The following is a 15,431-nucleotide window of genomic DNA, read 5'->3' as shown; positions in this document are numbered from 1 at the left end:
AAAAACTGTTTGGCAGTTCCTCAAAAAGTGAAACAGTTACCATATGACTCATCAGTTCCACTCCTAGGTAGTATCTGCCCAAAAGAATTGAAAACAGATGTTCAAACACATACTCGTATACAAATGTGAACAGCAGCAATACTCACAGTCACCAAAGGTGGAAAACACACAAATGTCCATCAACAGATGAATAGATAAACAATGTGTGGTCTATACGTACAATGGAATACTAATCATCAATAAAAAGGAATGAGGACACGTGCTACAACATGGATGAACGTCAGAAACATTATGCTAGTGAAAGAAGCCAAACACAGAAGGCCGTATATTGTATGATTCTATTTATATTAAATATCCAGGATAAGGAAATCCATAGAGACAGAAAGCAGATTGGTGGTTGCTAGAAGTTAGGAGGAGGACTGCTTAATGGTTATGGTATTTCATTGTGGGGTGATTAAAATATCTTGAAACTAAGCAGAGGTGCTGGTTGCACAATATTGTAAAAGTACTATACGATGCTACTGAATTGTACAGTCTAAAATGGGTAATGATTAAATATACATTATTTGTATTTCACCTAAAAAAAATCGATAGTAAGGGCGCTTGGATTACCCCTGCAGCGCCGTCCCCAGGTCTCACCAATGCCCCGCTGCTCCCGCCCCTTCCCTTCCAGTGGGCACCCACAGGGCAGAGTCTGAGGAGTACCTCTTCAAAGTTGTCCTTATTGGAGATTCTGGTGTTGGAAAGAGTAATCTCCTGTCTCAATGTACTCAAAATGCATTTAATCTCAAAAGCAAGAGCACCACTGGAGTACAGTTTGCAACAAGAAGCATCCAGTTTGATGGGAAAACAAAAAAGGCCCAGATAAGGAACACAGCAGGGCAAGGAAGGTACTGAGCTTTAACATCAGCATACTGTGGTGGAGCTGTAGGCGCCGTACTGGGTTAGGACACTGCTAAACATCTCGATACGTATGAAAACGTAGAACCATGGCTGAAAGAACAGAGAGCTCATGCTGATAGGAACGTTGTTAGAATGCTTGTGGGCAATAGGAGTGATTTACGTCATCTCAGGGCAGCGCTTACAGACGAAGCAAGAGCTTTTGCAGAAAAGAATACATAGTTTGTCATTCACTGAGATATCCGCTCTAGACTCTGCAAATATAGAAGCTGTTTTTCAGACAATTCTGTCAGAGATGTGTCACATTGTTTCCCGGAAGCAAATGTCAGACAGTAGTGAAAATGACATGTCTCCAAGCTACGGTGTGTTCATGTTCCACCAACCCCTGAAAACAAGCCAAAGGACCAGTGCTGTCACAGCACATAAGGCATTTCTCTTTTCCCCAGAAGGCTGTGTATAGTCCATTTCCCAGGTCTGAGATTTAGATATAGTTGTAATTCTTGTGGTTAAAAAACAACAACTTGATAGTAAGAAGGCAAATAATGCAATTTGCAAAATAGGCAAATTATTTAGACAGATGCTTAAATAAAAAAGATATATACGTGGCCAAAAAAAAAGCACATGAAAAATGCTCGATACCATTAGTCTTCAGAGAAATGTAAATTAAAGCCACAATGATAGGCCACTTATACATGCATGAAAATAGCTAAAATCAAGACTGACAATGCCAAGTGTTGATGAGGATGAGGGGGAACTAGAACCCTCACACATCACTGGTGGGGATCTGTAATGGTACAACCACTTTGGAAAACTGTTTGGCAGTTTCTTATAAAGAAACCGTAAAACGACTGTAAGACCTAGCAATCCCACTCCTAAGTATTTATCCAAGAGAAGTGAAAAAATGCCCATCAAAAAGCCTTGTACATGATTATTCATAGCAGCTTTATACACAGTCTCCCCAAACTGAAAACAACCCCCATGTCCCTCAGCCAAGGCATGGATAAAATGGAATACCGCTCATGGATGAATGTCAAAACATTACGTGAGTGAACGGAGACCGACAAGAAAGACTGCATGCTCTATGATTCCCTTTACAGGAAATTCTAGGCGAGGTAAAACTAATCTATAATGACCGAAGGCAGCTCAGTGGCTGCCTGACGCCTGCAAAGGGACAAGAACTTTTCACAATGACGGAAAAGTTCTATTGTGTCAGATGGCATGATGGTGGTCCATTAAATGATTATATTTTATTTTACATTACACATCTATGAAGTTTATTTTTGGAAACGTGCCTGGACCTGAGGGGCAGCTCCTTTGTCCTACACACTGGTTCCTGTGCACTTGACTGTCCTGGTTTCCTGCCTCATGCCCTCCACGCACCCTACCCCCAGTTAGCCACATTCGTGCCTCCATCGCTTTGCCCTCGCTGCCTGGCATGCCCTTCCTCTCCCTTCACTGCTTGCTGAAATCCTGCCCCCACTGAGGTCTAGCTCTGCAAAGCTTCCCCACCCCACCCGCTTCCCCAGCATAAGACTTTCACTTCCCTTTTGGCCCTTAGAGGCATAACCTGCCGCTCAGGTCACCCAGGGGAAGGCACCTAGGACCAGGGGAAGGAGAGGGAGGTGTTGACTGGCCAAAGTAACTCTCCAGAAAATCCACCAAAAGAGCGATTTTCTTCGGGAAAAGAAAAAGAAACTAGACCACCCAGCAGTGTGTGAACGCACACCTCCAGCCAGGGCTCCAAACCGGCCGCCCAGGTGCTAAAGGAGAGACAGCCTTCCCACGATGGCCTCTCTCTATATGAATCCCTCCCTCGGAATGTACCACAAAGATTAACAGGAAGTCAGGATTAGAGAGTAAGCAAGGGGCCCGGCTCCACCCAGTCTTCTCAGCTCTGCAGTTAATCATCTTAAGATGCCCGTTCCCTTTTATCAGAGGCCTGGGGAAAACTCAAAGTTGGCCTCAGTTGACGAGAGGCTGGAATGTGACAGACCCAGAGCTGGGGGCATGGACGGAAGGTGCAGTAACCAGCTCTTCAGTCCACTGTCCAGTAGACGGTGAGGGCAGAGTCCTGGGCCTGGGAGGAGAGTGAGGGAACAGGTGAGGGGGCAGGAGGCCCAGGCCCAGACTGTGGTACTCAGAACAGCCAGAACAGGGGCTCCTATTGATTCAGGCTTTGAGCCTGAGAAGGCAACTGGGATGGTGTACCATTTAGAACACAGCTGTGTGTGACAGAATACAAAATAAGACAGACATGTATTTCTCTCTTATACATGGCAGCTTCACAAAGTCTCAGAGACTCAGGCTCCACCATCCCTAAATATTAGGTTCACCCTTGTGATTCAAACTAGCTTCCAGAGGGGCTGCGGGATAGCTCAGTTGGTTAGAGCGTGAGCGCTCAACAACAAGGCTGCCGGTTCAATTCCCGCATGGGATGGGGGGCTGCGCCCCTGCAGCTAAGATTTAAAATGGTGACTGGACGTGGAGCTGAGCTGCGCCCTCCACAACTAGATTGAAGGACAACGACTTGGAGCTGAAGGGCTCTGGAAAAACACACAGTTCTTCAATATTCCCCAATAAAATTAAAAAAAAAAAATAGCTGCCAGAGCTTCAGACACAGCAACTGACATTCCAGGCCAGCAGTTGAAGGACAAGTACAAAGAAGAGCCTCTTCCTTTCAAGGAGACTTTCTTGAAATCCCAACACTTCTACTTATGTCTTGTTATAATTTAGCCCCTTGGTCACAGCCAGCAGCAGAGGACTTGGGACATGAATCTTTGCTGAGCTCATTGCTGCCCCCAGAGAGCATCAGCAGTGACTCTTAAACTTGAGCGAGTATCAGAATCAATTAGAGGGATTGTTAAAACACAGAATGCTGGGCCCAACCCCAGAGATTCTCATTCAGGGAGAATCTGAGAATCTGTATTTCTAACACGTTTCCAAGGGAGGCCAATGCTGCCTAGGAGCTCTGATTCTAAGGAGGAAGGAGAGAAGGGGTGTTGGGGAGCTGCTAGCCGTCTCCATCACAGCCAGGGAGGGGCCCAAGCCATGTCGCATGAAAGACCACTAACAGCATTAAGACCTTCTCTCAAGGTTTTGCCTTTGCATGCTCACACCACATCCCCCACGAAATACATAGAAAACACTCCCACAGATCGCAGAAAATGTAACTCTTTGCTACAAGATAAAATTTGAAAGGGTTTTTATGATTTTGTTTCTGAAATCATTTGGCCACAAGAAAGTCACTCAACTTATGATTGGTTTCTAAGAAGTCACCTTTCATCTTACATTATGGGGAATTCTTACAAAGTGAGAAAATCTGAGCCACATGTTTTCCATTGTCCTGAAAAGTTTATGGACATTAGATTTAATGAAGAGGAAATTGAGGGATTTTTGTGGGCATTTAAATATTTATTAAGATTGGTTTTGTAAGGTTTTTAAAAATTTCTGATGTAATTTTAAAAATTTAGGTCTCAAATGTAAATGAAGTTAAATGAAGTCCTTGAAATAGTCACAAACCCCGGGCTTGGTGCCAGAAGAGCTCGTCAAATCAAGCCGCACTCTTGCTGGAAGTTAGAGGCATGGACCTTGCAGATGGTCCTTCACCTACAAATCACTGCAGGGCTGTCACATGGGAGGGAGCAGCCGGCCCAGACCAGAGGCCAAGGCTGGAGCTTGGGCCAAGACAGAGGCTGCAGGGAAACAGGTTCCATCTCAGCCTCCGGAAGCTCGGCAGAGCTGCCAACAGAAGGTCTGTGCCTTCTGGGGAGGCACCACTGTGGGTGGAAACAAGGGTTCTGCTGCAGTAACAAATGAACCCAGAATTGTTGCTGGCTTACACCAACAAAGAATTCTTTCTCACACTATGTACCCACTGTGTGTCATCTGGGAGCTCCAATCCACATCTCCCACACTTGATGGCCCAGCCTAAAGAAGGAGCCCTTACGTGGGACACTGCCCATCTCATAGCAGAGGAAAAAGAGAACTTTGCTAATTATGCATGGACCCTTAATGCTTCTGCTGAGAAGTGACACGTGTCATTTTGCTTACATCTGAAAGACTCTCTCCTTGACCAAATTCTACTCAGGCTCCTCTGAGTTATTTTTCAACTAGGACTCGACTTTTGGGCTTCTGTGTTCGTCTCTGCAATGTCCAATTTTAGCAAGAATTCTGCGAAATCAGTTTAGTTATAACTTGATATCTGACCACCCTTGATATCTGATCACCCTGGATATCTGATCAGGTTTCTCAAGCCCTCACCATTGCCCAGCTGTGTCTTATCCCCCAGGCCTGCCTTCAGCAAGACTCCTGTTAGGTGGGTTTAGCCAGAATCCCCCCAGCCCCTGATGTTTCCTCTTAGTAATTTTCTATCCACTGACCCCCACCCTGCTTCTTGGTTATAAATTCCCACTTTTCCTTGTTGTATTCAGAGTTGAGCCCATTGCAGTAGTCTCTACCTTTATTTCGTTGGCCCCTCTTGAATAAAGCCTGCCTTACAGTTTTTTAACAGGGGTCATAATAAATAATTTTTAACACATCCATTGGCCAGAGGAAGTCACATGGCTAACCCTGCTAAGCAGGGAGGAGAGTTCTCCAGAAGGTGGCAGTGCAAACTTGTGAATAAAAACGCGATCCTCCACCATTTTCCTCTGACAGGGAAATCAGGAGGCAACTTCCTGTACAGCAAACCCTACCTAGATAGTTGTCTTGTTTGTTAGATTTCACACAACCACATATTGGCAAGGGGAGAGGGGTGAGGGGAAGTCATTGCCTGAGGTCACACAGCCAGGAAGTGGCAGAGCCAGAAGTCCCTTCTCTCTCACCCATCTTTAATCAATCCATCCACTGGTTCCTAGTGGGATTCGGTCATTTCTGGTTGACTCGCCCACTCCTCAAGCCAATGTGGCGGTGACCTGACTCAGCTTGGGGTGAGGGGTGGGGTGGATGGATTGGGTCACAAAATCTCTCTGTTGGGGCAGCCCATTTGAATGAGACCAAGGTTACCTGCCTCAGATTCCAAAGGCATGTTTTATGTATGAAACTTGATTAGTTTGCTTTTTTAAAAAATCATTTTTTATCCTGTATTTATCTGGAAAGAAACCTGCAATGGCTTCCAATTTCCAACCTAAGAGATCTAGTCTGAATTCATCATTTTCTCGGCCAGCTATACTGAAAAGCAGTGCCAATTTCCCTTGAGGTATAAAAATTGGAGTGTTACTAGAAGGGGAACAGTGGGTACTAGGGAAATGACTAGCAATAGCCATTAACGTTTACCACTGTGATACGCTCTTCTTACAGCCCCTCCTATGAACTCATGCACTAAGAACAACGCCTGGTTCGATAATATATGTACTCATGGGCACACCAGCACATTTTATTTCCCAGTTTCCTTGCACTGGGGCTGTATGACCACATTCTGGACAATGGGGTGTGAGTGGTTTTGAGGCTTGGCCCATAAAAATCTCCCAATCTCACCATGTCCAAGAAAAAACAGAGCTTGGCAGTGGTTAAAGTGGTAAAAACAGGTTTTACTCAGGAACTGTTGCAATAGGGGATAAGAGACCTCAGCACAGGACTCAGCTCAACTCCGAATACATCAAGGAACAGTGGAAATTTACAGCCAAGCAACAGCACGGGGGTCAGTGGATGGAAAATGACTAAGCGGAAACATCAGGGCCTAGGGGGGATTTTGGCTAAACCCACCCAACTGGAGTCTTGCTCAAGGCAGGCCAGGTGATGGTCATCTGGTGAGGGATGGGTTGGTGAGGAATTTGGTCACAAATCAAGGGTAATCAGGCATGGAGGATGGGGAATTTGGGCTGCACTGACTGAGCAGAACTCTTGCTAAAACTGAGCTCTTTGAGGCACGTCCAAGGACAGGACCAAGTCGAGCTCAGAGGAGCCTGACTAAAGTTCGATCAAGGATAGAATTTATACCAACAATCTTCCATTAGATCCTTATTTTTAAACACCAGATATAAAGAATATTTTGGGGACAGCTGAGAAAAATGAAAATGGAGTGGATATGAGATAATATAATAGAATTTTTAATTTTTTGCATATGGTAATGTCTTTTGGGTCCTTATTTTTAGAAGATGCATGCTTAAGTGTTTAGAGGTGAAAAGTTAGCACAAGACCACAGGAGTGGGTTTCCGGTTAGGGCAGACAATCAAACGCACGATACACAATGGCTCATCCAGAACCTAATTTACTTAAAAAGGATACGGAACAAGAAGCGCAGCAGCAGCTTAACAGAACTTGGACCCTCACATAGATTTCTGTGACCTTAACACTGCCTATGGGGCATGTTCTACTTGTAGGTAACTTCAGCAAAGGGAGTCACTGGTTGCAGGAGGAGGTCATCAAGAGGATGTGACCAGGCAATCAGAGGCTCCTGACCCCCTCGCCTGTCCTTGGAATGTACATTTCCACCCACCCTTCCCAATGGGAGTTGTTCCAAGGGAGCAGCCTTGAAAGAATAAGGTATTGTTGACACCCTCTGGACAGTATACATGCCTACCGTGTTTCCCCAAAAATAAGACCCAGCCGGACCATCAGCTCTAATGCGTCTTTTGGAGCAAAAATTAATATAAGACGCAGTCTTATTTTACTATAAGACCCGGTCTTATATTATAGTATATCATATATAAGCATACAGTATATTAAATATATACTATATATATAGTATATATAGTATATTATGTAAGACCGGGTATTATATAATATACTATAAGACTGGGTCTTATATTAATTTTTGCTCCAAAAGACGCATTAGCGCTGATGATCTGGCCAGGTCTTATTTTTGGGCAAACACGGTAGCCCCCATCTTGGCTTCTATATAAACTTTTAAGATCCTGGAGGGCAGGTTCAGAGATCTACTCATTTTTCAGTGCCCAAGACAAGCCTGTATGCGCATTCCCGTGGTTATTGAACCTGCCACCTCCCAATCTGGAGTGGCCTGCCTCTTTCTTCAGTCTGTCCTTGCCCTCCACGTACAGGGGCTGGTGTGTCAACCAATAATTGGTGAGTCAGCCAGGAGACTGAAGAGGTAGGCTTTGGGAAATAGGCATCCTCGGGGGAAATCCTGAGTTGGCCTGACCTCTCTGTGGGGACGGGTCGCCTGCGTGGGTACTGGGATGCTCTAAAAACGCTGGCTACTTGAGAAACTGCACTGTGGTGAGCGAGGGAAACAAACGACTGCAGCGGTGGGCCGTTTGGCTGGCCACTGATGTCCCAACTCTCACCGTGGACCAACATGCTGCTATGCGGCTGGGAACACCACGCTGCCTCACGCCTGGGAAAGGTGTTGTCTACTGGAATTTGCAATGAGACATCCCACCAGGATGGGTGAGCTATTTTGCACCCTGGGGTCCCATTGCTCTGCAGCAAGCCGGACCTGCTGAAACGCATTATACCAGGACTGGAACACGCAGCTTTGCGAGACACGGGAAGGCGAGGGGCCTGGTGTGGCTTGCCCCGCCCTCAGTCCATCTCCTGCCAGGGCCCACATGGGTGCTGTGCACAGCAGGGCAAGTCCTGAGGCTGCCATCCTCCCTCTCCTCAAGGCCAGGGGGGCACGTCCTGTGTCCCACTGGCACAATCTTTTCGCGGCTGTTTTTGTCCCCGTCGTTGGCCTGGAGGACATTATAAACCACACAGAAACCCTTGCTAAATTCACCCAGCAAGACTTACGTGAGAGCCGGCAAAGCCTGTCCTTACTGAACTCTGACATGTCTCCAAAATCAGATAGCCTCAGACATCATTACTGCCGCACAAGGAGGCACGCTGCCATTTTCCAGAGCGTTGTGTGCTCAGACCTGCGGAGTCTGCTAATGTATCACCTTTATTGAGTCACATGGGAAGGCAAATGAATGATGCAGCCTGTGCCTCAAGGGCTTAATTATACAGCAGTTTAAATCGTGGGAACACGATTGGTGGGAACAATTATTACTTATTTGGGAACCACTGTCTGAATCTGTGTTTTCTCCTGCATGCTTATATCCCATTGCTGTGGTACCTGCCTCCAATGCAGTCATATGTCGCCAAAACCAAGCCACCTCCATGCTAATGAAACCCCTTGCTGACCACTTAGGGCACGCTGTGGAAGACGGAGGTGTGTCCGAGTGTACCAGCCGACCACAAGGAGTGCAGGGCTGGAGGAGATCATGGAGAAGGCACAACCACCAGGTGACCCATAAGCTGGACCTTGGCGATTGGATGCTTCTCACCTCCTCCCCTGTCTATGGAATGTACGTGCCACTCACCGTTCCCAAAGTGGGAGCTGTTCCGAGGATACAGCCTTCAGAGGGTAATGTGTTGTTGAGACCATCTGGACTGAATACATAACAGAACCCAGTTAAGGCCTCTATATAAACTTTAAAAATTTTGGTAGGCAAGTGTGGAGATCTACTCATCTTGCAGCCACCTAATACAAGCCTTCTATGAAGTTCTCTTGTTTATTGAACCTCCCACCGACCAATCTGTAATGGTCTACCGCTTTCTTCTGTCTCTCCTTGCCCTCCACATATGGGGGCTGGATTGTGAAACAACAACAGGATCTGGGGTCCCCTGCTACTCGGGTAACATTTTAAAGGTAAGTGGCTACTTCCCATTCTTTGGTAGAGCTACACTCCATAAATTACAAGTCATACCAGGAATAACCCTGACAGCGGGCCAAGGGACATTCTTGGGTCACTTTAACAGCATACAACAGGTCCTGCAGGATCTCCATTTAAATTTATACCAAAAATCAAATTGTTGAGTCCGAAGTAGGGATTTACAGTTCAGCTGTGAAAGCTTTTCCTCTAGTCATGATGTCTGCAACTTTTTTTGAAGTGGTTTAACAAAAAAGTAATAAAAGACAAAAAAAAAGGAAATAAATCAAGGTGCTAACAATTATTGAATCTAGGAAATGAGAAAGTGAATGTTTACCAAACCATTCTTCCAGCACTTCCATAATTGAAAATTTTCATTACAGGAAATTGGGAGTAAAAAATCTAAAATAAAGGAATTCACCTCTTGTTTTTATTTTCTGTGGGGTTTACTGGTCAGTTAGTTATGACTGTTTAAAGCTCTCCGCTGTGAAGCCAGAGTATAGACCCCTCCTGTTTCATGCAGCACCCCTTGAACTCCTGATAGACTATCAATCTCTCCCTCCCTGCAACCCAAGTGTTAATTCTTCTGGAAGCACATACCATCAGATTGTTTCTGTTGGTTCCTTTGTTTTCAGGGCACATAAATAAACCAACAGAATTGCCTTAAACAGAAAGAGAGAGAGAGAGAGAGAGACAGAGACAGAGAGACAGAGAGAGAGACAGAGAGAGAGAAATAGAGAAATAGAAAGAGAGAGAGAAAGAAAGGAGGAAGAAGGAAAGCTTTTCCCACATAACTAAATCGTTCTAAATTCTATTTCAGGTAAGCTTTGACCCAGACATCAATGGATGAGATCAGGCCTCCATTTCTCTCTTTCCGTCACTTGGCTAATCTTCCTTGTGTGGCTTCCACTAGCACACGAGTGATTAAGTGGTGGTCAGTAGCTTCTGGAGCTGTCTCCTACTAGAGGGGCATTCAGCAGCCTTTGTCCTGCAGTAGTTTTCGCAGCATAAGCCCAAGGCTTACTCCGATTGGCCAGACTTAGTCACATGCCCACCCCTGAACCAATCACTCAAGCCAGGGACTGGTTGGGCGTTGTAGTTGACAGAGTGACCACGAGGTGGAGATGGAGAAGTGAGAAACCAGTCTCCAGTCTTTGGGGAATTTTTTGTTTTGTTTTGTTTTGTTTTGTTTTGTTTTGTTAACTTTTTAGTGAAGTGTAATGTATATATGGAAAAGAGCATCAGTCATGCTGGGCAACATGAAGGGTCTCAGCTCCTGCTCCCCACATAAGAACGCAGGACATGGTAAGACCAAAAAGGAACACCCACGGAGCCACAGGTAGGAGGGTCATATCACTATATTCTCCCTGGTGGCTGGGTTGGAGACACAGGAAGCAGGAGCCACACTATCCATTACCTGCCGTCCACTTCTCTCTGCCAACCCACCTCACTTGCTAACAGCAATCCGCTCTTGCTAGCTCAGCCACCATCTTCTTGCTAGCCCCCACTTTCTGCTAGTGTAGCCACGGCAGTTATATTACTGGCCAATGGCTCAGTGGTTACAGCTGACTGCCAACTAGCCACAGCTAATGGCCATCCAATCACAGTTGATGGCTATTTACTACCTGAGCCAGAACCTTTCCATGTGAGGCTGAGAGCCTGGAAACGGCACTCCTGGCTCTGTCCCCACAGCATCTTCAGTGAATTTTCACAAACTTATAAAATCAGCATCCATCTCAAGAGATAGACCGTGATCAACACCTCAGGAATTCCCCTCATGCCCCTTTCCCTCCACTCTCCCTTCCTCTCACTAAGATAACCACTCTCCTGACTTATAGCACCATAGATTGGTCTTTCTTGTTTTGTCACCTATGTTTATGGAATCATATAGTATGTGCTGCTTTTGGGTCTGGCTTTTTAACTCAACATTCATTTGTGAGTTTCATCCATATTATCGTGTGTTTTTGAATGAATAAGGTTGTTTTCATGTTTCTGTAGGTCGCACATTGTCACGCAGGGTACCCTGCTCGCTGCGCCATTTGTCGTGCAGGGTCTCAGCTACCACTCCCCGCCCAAGAACGCAGGACACGGTAAGGCCAAAAAGGAACACCCATGGAGCCATAAGTAGGGGAGTCAAACCAATATATTCTCGCTGGCGGCTGGGCTGGAGACACAGGAAGCAGGATCTACATAATCTGCCTAACAGCAGTCCGCGCTTGCCAGCCACCATCTTCTTGCTAGCCCCCATTCCCTTCTTGCTAGCATAGCCACAGCCGTTATATTAGTGGCCAATGGCTTACGGGTTACAGCTGACGGCCAACTAGCCACAGCTGCTGGCATCTGATCACAGTTGATGGCCATTTACTACCCGAGCCAGCACCTTTCTATGTGAGGCCGAGAGCCTGGAAACTGTTTTTTGGGGTTTTGTCCCCACACTCCACCCCTACAGGGTCTCGCCTCACAATCTACGCGACAAGCGTCTTCTGTGAGGGTCCCTATGCAAGGAGCCTGGAGGTGAATGCACTATCCTGAACACAGCCAGGCTCTCTGGGCACAGCCAGGGTTTCTCAGGGCACCACCACAGTACTTCTGGGCACAGCCAGACATCCTGGGCTTCTTAGGGTACCACCGGTCTCCCCGGGCACAGCCAGGTTTTCTCAGGGGACCACCACAGTACTTCTGGTCACAGCCAGACTTCCTGGGCTTCTTAGGGTACCACCTGTCTCCCCGGGCACAGCCAGAGTTTCTCAGGGCACTGCCACTCTCTCTGGACACAGCCAGACTTCCTGGACACAGCCAGGGCCTCAGGGCACTGCCACTCTCTCTGGACACAGCCAGACTTCCTGGACACAGCCAGGGCCTCAGGGCACTGCCACTCTCTCTGGACACAGCCAGACTTCCTGGACACAGCCAGGGCCTCAGGGCACTGCCACTCTCTCTCTGGGCCTCTCGGGGTACTGTGCTGGAACAACAGCGGCTCACATCAAGGTGCTTACATATTATCAATGGCGGCCAGTCAAGACACAAAAGCAAACATCCACCAGTCCCACTACATGATGGTATGTTCCCAAACAGTCAAGCGTCCATTAAATTAGGAATGGAAGGCAATTCCCCATAGTCCATAGTCATTCGCCAGGGCTGTCCTGGGGGTGAGGGATGACCTTGACCTCACCCTCATCTCCCAAGGAGGACTCAACAAGCATTTCCTCCTGGGACAAGTCCCGCATCCAAGCTGCCTCAGCAAGCACTTCCCAGCCCACAGGGCAGCAACAACCTTCGCTTTCTCCGGCCTCTGCTGGTTGGGGAACCATCCACGTCTTTCCACCCCTCCACGGGAATCGAGCTCTCCGGCAGCTGCTCCTCCTGGTCTTCCTCAGACTGAGCTTTCATACGCACAAACTGCTCCACTGCCCTTCGGAAAGCTTTGGCCGGCACCGTATCCTGCCGGCTACGCCATGTGTCACGCAGGGTACCCTGCTCGCTGCGCCATTTGTCGTGCAGGGTCTCAGCTACCACTCCCCGCCCAAGAACGCAGGACACGGTAAGGCCAAAAAGGAACACCCATGGAGCCATAAGTAGGGGAGTCAAACCAATATATTCTCGCTGGCGGCTGGGCTGGAGACACAGGAAGCAGGATCTACATAATCTGCCTAACAGCAGTCCGCGCTTGCCAGCCACCATCTTTTTGCTAGCCCCCATTCCCTTCTTGCTAGCATAGCCACAGCCGTTATATTAGTGGCCAATGGCTTACGGGTTACAGCTGACGGCCAACTAGCCACAGCTGCTGGCATCTGATCACAGTTGATGGCCATTTACTACCCGAGCCAGCACCTTTCTATGTGAGGCCGAGAGCCTGGAAACTGTTTTTTGGGGTTTTGTCCCCACACACATTCATTTGTTTGATCTACTGTCAACTGGCATTTGGGTAATTTCAGGTTTGGGGCAATGAGGCCTAGTGCTACTATGAATCTTGTACGTATCTTTTGGTGGATACACACACACACACACACACACACACACACACACACACACGTTTGTTGGGTGTGTGTCTACGGATGGAATTGTTGACCCACATGTTGTATATGTTTGGTTAGCGTTAGCAGATACACCAAGCTGTTTCCAATGCAGTTGAGCCCATTTACACCCCATGGTGGTGCTGCAGCATTTCAGCTGCATGGTTGTTTTCTGTCTTTTCTATTTTAGCCATTCAAGTAGGTCAGACTTTGTTTGTGTGTGTTTTTAAACAGCTTTATTAAGGTATAATTTGCATACTATAAATTTCACCTATTTCTATACGATTTTTAGTAAGTTTATAGAGTTGTTACCAACGTGAATCAATTTTAGGACATTTCTAAAAAGCTTTCTCGTGCCCATTTTAGCTTTGGTTTTTTACCCTGTCGTCCTGTACGTAGTGATAGGAATGTACTCAGGTGCAAGTAAAAGAAAAGAAAAGAAAACACCCAGAGTGGCTTCACTCAGGTGTTTACTCTGAGCGCCACTCAAGGTGACAGCAGTGCTGCAAAGTATGACGTGGAAATAATGCCTTGAGGATGAAGCTCTAGTTCAGATTCCAATTCTGAGGGTCTGGCATAGAGGAGCTGAATTTCTCTCTCCAGGTGCTGCTGACTCTGCTGGTGCTAGGACCGTAGTTCTTGTAGCCAGGTGCTTCTAGTTATCTGTTGCTGTGTAACAAACATGCACAAAAGGGAGCGGCATAAAACAACCATTCTGTGCCGTGTATCATGGTGATCTGAGTTGACTGGGCTCAGCTGGGCGGTTCTGCTGTAGAGTCTCTCATGTGGTTGCAGTCAAATGGTGGCTGGGCTGGAATTTTCCAAAGGCCACTCATCTTGGTCACCTGTCTGACACCTGGGCTGGATGGCTAAAAGTACTGGGGGCTAATCAAGACTCAACCTGTCTCTAAGCAGCTTTACCACATGGCTAACTTCAGGGTAGTCTGAGTTCGGACATTGGCAGCTAGCTTTCCCCAGAACGCGTGTTCTAAGAGACAGGAAGTGGAAGCTTCAAGGTTTTCTAGGCTCCAAGCCCAGAAATTGGCACATTACCACTTTCTAGGTGTTCTAATGGTCAAAGCAGTCCCAGAGCCCACTGGAATTCAAGGGAAGATAAAACCCCTAAGTAGGAGGGATTTTTGAAAGATTTGGGGCTAATTTTAATCCTCCAAAAAGGTTCTGATAGATTCCTCTGGAAGGGTCATACGTACACTGCTCACTGAGTCCTCGCATCTTCATGACAGTTCGAGGTCTTGACATTTGGTTTTGCTGTAGGTCCAGTCTGTGGGATTTTGATATGCCATCCTGGCTGCATTGTTTTTATGTTGGAATTTGGGGATATTGAAATATTATACCATCACCGCTATCAACATCCAAGACTCTTCCCTCTGTGTTTTAGTTTGTGTATATATATATATATATATATATATATATATCCCCCCAAAATATATATACATATTTTAAGAAAGGAAAGAAAAATTAAAATTGTGATAATATATACTGGTAACAAAAGATGAATACAAGTCACGTTTGACTTCTGCAATTACAAGAGGTGCTCAAAGTGGTTACCATCAATGTAATTTTAATACAGTTTTTTCCTTTCTTAAAATGTGCATACATTTTTTGGCACCCTCTGTGCATATATATATTTATATATATTTATAATTATAATTATACTTTTTTTAATTCCTGAGGTGATACAAGTCATCAGCTATGTGGGAGCCACAAGGCTCATAGAAACTGTAGGAATGTTCTGGCCAATCAGCACTCATCTGCCTTTTGGCTGTGTGACCTCAAGTGTCTCAAACTTTCTGAGTTTCTTCATTTGTAAATGAAAACACTATTTTTGAGGAGATGAATTATGAAATAAAGGCATTTGGCACGTATTAGACACTCAAGAAAGAATAGATATGAGAAGAAATTT

At 46.2% G+C, this 15,431-nt stretch overlaps 1 pseudogene across 1 annotated transcript; it reads left to right on the top strand.

The window, feature by feature from the left end:
- Window positions 1-269: 269 nt before the first annotated feature.
- On the top strand, window positions 270-1,326 carry LOC308489271 (ras-related protein Rab-11A-like; annotated as a pseudogene). Its single transcript has 2 exons — window positions 270-279; window positions 674-1,326. The product of its transcript is annotated as a ras-related protein Rab-11A-like (transcript).
- The last annotated feature ends 14,105 nt before the right edge of the window (window positions 1,327-15,431 follow it).

The sequence above is a fragment of the Rhinolophus hipposideros genome (assembly GCF_964194185.1).
Source record: "Rhinolophus hipposideros genome assembly, chromosome: 20".
NCBI classification, from domain to species: Eukaryota; Metazoa; Chordata; class Mammalia; order Chiroptera; family Rhinolophidae; genus Rhinolophus; species Rhinolophus hipposideros.
This window is presented reverse-complemented; position numbering and strand designations above follow the sequence as displayed.